Source organism: Pithys albifrons, chromosome 28 (genome assembly GCF_047495875.1).
Source record: "Pithys albifrons albifrons isolate INPA30051 chromosome 28, PitAlb_v1, whole genome shotgun sequence".
NCBI classification, from domain to species: domain Eukaryota; kingdom Metazoa; phylum Chordata; class Aves; order Passeriformes; family Thamnophilidae; genus Pithys; species Pithys albifrons.
The window spans coordinates 3,130,172-3,136,159 of record NC_092485.1 but is presented as its reverse complement, the minus strand read 5'-3'; positions in this window follow the sequence as shown (position 1 = coordinate 3,136,159).

Here is a 5,988-nt window from a genome sequence, read left to right as displayed (position 1 = left end):
TTGAACTTTTGAGGTCATTCCCTGCCTTCTTGGCTGTGGGTCTGTTGCATCTCCTCTGCCTCTCATGCCTGATTCCCAGCAACTCTCATTTCAACAGCACTTCAGAGTTGAGAGAAAACCACGTCGTGGCACACTCATCCTTGGTTTAAGCAGCCACTTATGGATTCACTCAGAATTTCTGGCCATAGTATGATTACCCCACCTTGGGGAAGGGAGGATGGGTTCAGCAGGTCCCAAGAGGCTGCTGGGGGGTGGATCTGCAGAGCCCTCACACCAGTTTCTTTCTGGCCCATTGATCCCCATTAGGAAAGCCCTCAGTGCCACTGTGCCTGCTGAGAGAAACCCTCCTCAGCACATTAACGTAACAGCAGAGCTGGCACACAAATAACCAGCAGAAGCCAAGGAATGAGGAGTCAGAGGGAGATACTGGAGGATTTTGCTGTTACTGGCAGACTCAGTGTGGAGAGCTCAGGAACTCGGAGTCTGGGGATGCAGCAAGAGCCAAATTTCTGTGGGCAGAGGACACATCATAAACCTGTAGGTTGGATAATGTGAATAATGTGACATTGAGATCTTCTCATGATCAAGAAGAGAAGGCTCTGGGGAGACTTCACTGCAGCCCTCCAATACATAAAGGGGGTTTATGAAAAGGAGAGTGCCTTTCTGCATGGGCAGACAGTGATAGGAAAGCGGGCACTGTTTTAAACTAAAAGAGGAGTGATTTGGATCAGAGGTTAGGAAGAAATTATTTACTCAGAGGATGGAGAGGCACTGGCAGTTTTTCAAGAGAAGCTGTGGCTGCCTGGAAGTGTCCAAGGCCAGACTGGACAGGGCTTGGAGCAACCTGGGATAGGGGAAGGTGTCCCTGCCCAGGGCAGGGGGGTGGAATGAGATGATCTTACAGGTCCCTTCCAAACCAAACCATTCTGGAATTATGTGATTCTATGATCTGAGAGTCACACATTGGAGCAGCTTTGGAAAACCTGGTCTCCCATCCATCCCTGGGCTGCAGCAGGAATTTAGAGCTGAGCAAATCCCTACTCTGCCTCTTGCAGATGGCTCTGCACAGCAGCAGCCATGGGAGAAGGACCAGGAAAATCCCAGGCTCTTGTGCTCCTTCAAAGCTGGATCCAACCTTTTCCCATCACTGTTCCCTCTCCTTGAGAGTGCTTTTCCAGGGACTTGTGTAGGAGAGGATTGGAGAAACTAATTTCTGGAAGGGGCTGGAGGAGGGTTTAGATGTTTTCAGAAGACTCCAAGGGCATGTCTGCAATTACAGTGCTCCTGCTGCTGAGAGGGGAGCTTTGAATCCTGAATTTATTTCTTGTAGAAATACAGTGAGGTGGTTTTAAAAGACAAATTTAAAGTCAGGCCACCTATATCATTAAGGACCTGGGACTTAAGGAGGCTTTGTTATTAATTAACATTTATATTTCGGTAATGCCTAAGGAACCCTAAATGAAATCAGCATCCCATTATGTGAGGGCTGTACAAACAGACTGTGCAGTGCTGTCCCTGCTCCAAAGAACACACAAACCACATGGAATGAATGGGAAAAGGAGACAAACCAAGTGAGAGGGGAGCAAGTTTGGGGCATCCTCAGGTGTGGGTGGGCACTCTTGGCCCCACGGTGCCAGAGCTGCCTGTTGTGGGGAGAATGAAGCAGTCAGGGAAATATAAGGCTTAAAGAGTATGTGGGTGACGAGGGGCTTAGTGGCAGATGGGGCTTTTTGGAGGGGGACATGAAACACTGGAAGAGAGTAACAGTCCTTTCCCTCAGGAAGGGAAATCTGTAGCCTGGGCTCTCAGGTGCAGATGATGGGCCTTCCATGGCACTCCAAAAGCAGCAAGACCTTTCTGTCCTGGCACCTTTTGCTTGGAAGGAATCTTCATTAGCCAGCCAGCTCGGTGCTTGCTCAGTTCATGGAGAAATTATCCTTTCCAGTTCTTGTCCTGGTTTTCACACTTCTCTCCTCTGTGCTTTCCCAACTGCAGGGGCACAGAAATCAATCAGGGTCCTAGAGCTTTTGAAAGAAATTGTTCCTCAGGGAAAGCAATTTCCCAACACACAGAGTGCAAGGTAATTCAAAGAAAGCAAGACCATGGGCTAAGGTGAGGGTCATTCCCAAGTATATTTCTGTTTTCTATTTCTTTTACACCCTGGTGTGGCCAGAAAAGTATTATGAGCTTTGGAGAAAGAGCCCAACATGGTAAATGAGGTGGCAACAAACTCCCACTCCTTATCAAGGCATTCAATCACTGTCGAGAAAGTCATCACTAAGCCAGCAGCTCCCGGAGTGCTTTTCCCTGGGAAATTGCTAAAGCAGGAGAGGAAGCAAAATTTCCTCTCTCTGCCTGTAATTAATACAAGAAGCTCCCTGCCCAGGGAGGTCAGTGCCACCTGCTGGGAAGCAAAGGCTGTGGGATGCCTGGAGTGGTCCCATGTCCCCCCACTGCTCTCAGCAAAGGGACATTTTGTCCACATGAAAGACCAGTGGATGAATCAATGGATGAATAAATGCTCATGGAGAGAATGAGAAATCATCTGAAGGGTTTAGAAAGCCTGGAGAGGTTCCTGGGCTGGGTCTGTGACAGGACTAGGGAGGAATTCTATGTCAGCTTCCTCTTGGAGCAAAGCTGGGATGAACAAGACGTTACTGGAGACTTAATGACCAGTTTGCTCAGCTCCAGAATGGCATGAAAGAGGCTGGACCAGGTGACCCCACTGTGGTCCTTTTCCCCCAAAGTCTCCTCCAACCTCATCCATTCTGTGCTTCTGTGAAGGCAGGCAGTGTCCTGAGGAGTCTTTTTATCTAAATATGACACATAAATACATATGACAAGCATGTATAAAGATAAAAAAAGCAAATTTAATTTCCTCTCAGCAGGTCCTTCCATTTATCAGATATATCAACAAAATTTCATTTTTTTCATAAAGTTGCATGAAGGATGCACCAAAGCAGTCATTTGATAACAGCAAAGAAATAGTTTCCCAAATGAGAAATCACCCTCTTGTATCACAAAAAAGACTTTTCTGTGTTACCTTTGGAGAAGTTATAGTTGTTAAATCTTACATCATGTAACACAAGCATTCCTGAAACGTTGAGAAAGCCAATTCAGATGGAGCTGGAGTGCCAAGGAATGAAAGGGAAACATTTAGCAATTGAAATTACAAATTGCCTGATTGGAAAAAGGGCTTTCCCAACATCCTTTGAACTGGAGCCGATTCTTGGCTGCTCCAACGCGCTCATTCCACCACTTCACAAAGTAATTGAGGGAGATTTGAGGAGTGATAGTCTGGCTGCGAGGCGAGGAATCCTCGGCCAGGAGCGGCTCCCTACTGAGCCGAGTGTCTTTTCCCACAAGGTGGGAACAGAGGGTGGGAGCAGCTCCAAGAGCTCCTGTGTGACATCCATAATGACATCTGTGCTGCCAACAGGTCCCTCCGCTGCAGCCCCTCTGGCCCAGGCAAGGGCTGGGAATCAGCAGCCAAACTCTGGCCAGAGCCAGTCACAACCAGGACCTCAGGCTGGATCCAGGATTCCCATGGCCCATCTCTCCTTCCTGAGCAACCAATACCACTCTAAGGACTTTTTGGTGCTGAGGAAGGGCTCACACTCATAATTTAGGCACCACCATGCTCCCAAAGAGAGGGTATTTACTCAAGGAATAATGCTGAAAGGATTTTCCCTTCTTTTTTTGAACACTTATTTTGGAAGACCGAGGCTTTGGGGTTTTTTGCTTATCTACCATATATTTTTATAAAATGCTTTATTCCTGTTTCCCTGAGGTATAATTGGATTTTTCTCAATAAGTAACAAAATAAAAAAGGAATTTAGAGATTTAGAGCATCTCTTCAGCATTGACTTGTTTAAAAGCAAACAATATCTCAGCACTTAAAACCAAGGGTGCATTTTTAAAAGCAAGGCAAGGCAGTAACTTCTGCTTTAAAAAGCTTTACAAGTTTTATGAACCTATTTTACACAACTCTGGAGTTTCAGGAGGGAAGAAAAAACCACTCAGTCAAACCCAGAATATATTTTTATAGCCACAAAATTTCTAGAATGAGGCTATAGATCTTGTGTTAATACTGGGAGCCTTCAGAAACACACACCCACATTGCCAGCACAAACAACAGGCAGCTCTAGAGATGGATGTCATAGGAGATTTAAAAAGCAAAAATACATAACTCCCTGGGAGGCAGCACTGGCTCTTGTCCCAGCTGGATTCTCATACCGACAGCATCAAGAACATGAGAGATGTGCTTCTTTCTAATTGTTTGTGTTTGTGGTTTATCTCTGTTGCCTGTGATACTTCAGGAGAAATGTCTCTCCTATCACTGTGTTCTCTCCTAGAATCATAGAATCATAGAATTGATTGGGTTGGAAAAGACCTCTGAGATCATCAAATCCAACCCTTGGGCCAACTCCAGTCCCTTTACCAGATCATGGCACTCAGTGCCACGGCCAAGCTCAGTTGAAAAATCTCCAGGGATGGGGAATCCACCCCCTCTCTGGGCAGCCCATTCCAATGCCTGAGCACTCTCTCTGCAAAGAATTTTTTTCTGATATTCAACTTCAATTTCCCCTGGCAGAGCTTGAGCCCATCGTGCCCCCTTGTCCTATTGCTGAGTGCCTGGGAGAAGAGACCAACCCCCACCTGGCCAGAACTTCCCTTCAGGGAGTTCCAGACAGTGCTGAGGTCACCTCTGAGCCTCCTCTTCTCCAGGCTAAACACCCCCAGCTTCCTCAGCCTCTCCCCACAGCACTTGTGCTCCAGTCCCTTCTCCAGCCTCGTTGCTCTTCTCTTCTCAGTTGGGTTGAAAGAGACCTCTGAGATCATCAACCCTTGATCCAACCCCACTGTGATCACCAGCCCAGGGCACTCAGTGCCCTGGGCTGGTGATCACAGTGGGGTTGGATCAAGACATGGTGGATTCTCTGTCCCTGGAGGTGTTTAAGAGGACACTCAGTGCCACATCCAGTCCCTTCTCCAGCCTCGTTGCTCTTCTCTGGCCCCGCTCCAGCCCCTCAATCTCTTTCCTCAACTCAGGGGCCCAGAACTGAACACAACACTCAAGGTGTGGCCTCCCCAAGGCAGAGTCCAGGGGAAGGGTCACTGCCCTGGGCCTGCTGGCCACGCTAGTTTGGATCCAGGCCAGGATCCCATTGGCCTTCTTGGCCACCTGGGCGCACTGTTGGCTCCTGTTGAGCTTCCTGTCAATTAGTACCCCAAGGTCCCTCTGCCTGGCTGCTCTCCAGCCACTCTGCCCAGTCTGGAGCTCTGCAGGGGGTTGAAGCTTTTTTGGTGGTTAATGCTCTCCAGAGGGTTGTGAGCCTTCCTGGTGCTGCTGAGAGGGGCTGTACCCTGTTCTGGTTCTGACTTTGGGCTCCCAAAGAGCTGAGATCTCCCATTCTCACCCTGCAGGACCTGCAGCCCCCCGAGAGCCACTCGCTCTTCTCTGTGATTTGTGTCACACGCAATAACCAGACAGAGGGAACCAGGACCACCTGCACATACCTGTGCTTATCCTCATGTGCAGGTACTGGAGCCACCCGGACCTGCCCTCACCTTGGCACGCCTCTGTCACATCAGAGATCCACCCTGCACACAATCACAGGCAGGCATCTCATTTTTCTGCCTGTACCTGACACACCTGGTAATCACAGAAAACATAGAACAGCCTGGATTGGAAGAGACCTTAAAGAACATCTTGTTCCATCCTCTCCCATGGGCAGGGACACCTCTCACCAGCCCAGGTTGCTCCAAGCCTTGTCCATCCTGGCCTTGGACACTTCCAGGGATGGGGCAGCCACAGCTTCTCTGGGCAACCTGTGCCAGGGCCTGCCTTGTGAGTTAAAAAAAATATGTATGAATACAAAGTGTCCAAAGAGCCTGGAAAGAAATGTCTTCCAGACCTGGAAAGTCTCCTCCTTCTCCTGTACAGCTAATTTATTGCCCCCAAATGCAGACCAGTGGACAACTGAA